This window comes from Frankliniella occidentalis, unplaced genomic scaffold, assembly GCF_000697945.3.
Source record: "Frankliniella occidentalis isolate FOCC.00 unplaced genomic scaffold, Focc_3.1 Scaffold62, whole genome shotgun sequence".
NCBI lineage: Eukaryota > Metazoa > Arthropoda > Insecta > Thysanoptera > Thripidae > Frankliniella > Frankliniella occidentalis.
In genome coordinates this window covers 267580-268551 of record NW_026267192.1, presented here as the reverse complement: position 1 = coordinate 268551, position 972 = coordinate 267580, and the positions used below count along the sequence as shown (strand labels likewise).

The 972-nt window shown below is 60.5% G+C and overlaps 1 protein-coding gene across 1 annotated transcript in view; it reads left to right on the top strand.

Moving 5' to 3' along the window:
• Positions 1–154: 154 nt before the first annotated feature.
• LOC113214066 (5-hydroxytryptamine receptor 2A) overlaps positions 155–972 on the top strand; it is a 120543-nt gene continuing 119725 nt past the window's right edge. Inside the window, exon 1 of the mRNA XM_052268010.1 lies at positions 155–531. The gene's annotated coding sequence lies outside the window, so the exon portion shown is untranslated. The remainder of the gene's footprint in view (positions 532–972) is intronic.

Sequence of the window (972 nt, the reverse complement as noted above, 5' to 3'; positions counted from 1 at the left end):
CGTGTGTAGATATCGGTGGCTCGCGAGCCCTCCCGCAGAGCCCGTGCCCCGTGCCGCCGCTGTGCCGAGCCGCGCTGGCTGCGGCGCTGTGCTCCGCGCTGGGCTGGCCGGCTCCTCTCCGCCAGCGGCTCTCTCAGTAGCGCGCGCGCGCTCGGCCCGTCCACGTCCCCAGCCAGGCCCAGGCCCGAGGCGCCGCGCCGCGCCGCACCGCGCAGGGAAGACCAGCCGCGAGCTGCACGTCGCGCCGCGCGACCAGCCCCGTCCCCGAGAGCACGCGACGCGCACGCGACGCGCGAGGCGTGACACGCTCTCACACACACGCTCACACACGCACACACACAGACACGCGCGCGCTGTGGGTGCCGCGCTCCCGAGTGTTTCTAGCGTGGTGCTTTTGTGCCGTGAGTGGCTCGGATTGCGGGGGGCTCACGCCTGGATGCGGCAGGTCTGCGGGGCCTGCGGGGCCGGTGTGTGACAGCGTCGACCTGCAGTCGAGCGAGCAGACAGCCGAACACTCCGCACAACAGCCAGGTGAGCAGCCGGCCCGGACGCCCTCCCCCCCTTTACACACGTGAAACATAGGGACCTGTTTCTGAGTGTGCGTTCACAGGAATAAGAAAAACTCATGTGACTTGTGTCACATTACAAGTATGACATCCGGTGACGTCCTTGGTGTGTTACATGTGTGGTGAGACCATAATTTTTAACCACGTTTTGGTGTGACCTCTTAAGTGTTATGGCCTAGCTATGATGTTGCATCATTTGGTGTGACCGAAACTTTGGTCACACTACATAGTGTGACCTAACTGGTCACATCAGTTGACGTGAAACATGTCATATTAGTTTTTACAGTGTTGCCGCTTTGGACTGCAAAGTTGCATACTTACCCTCGGAACACCCGAAGGTGGAGATGGAGGAAGGAATCAAAATATTTGATCACGTCGGACACAACGTGATAACAGATTTCTCTTT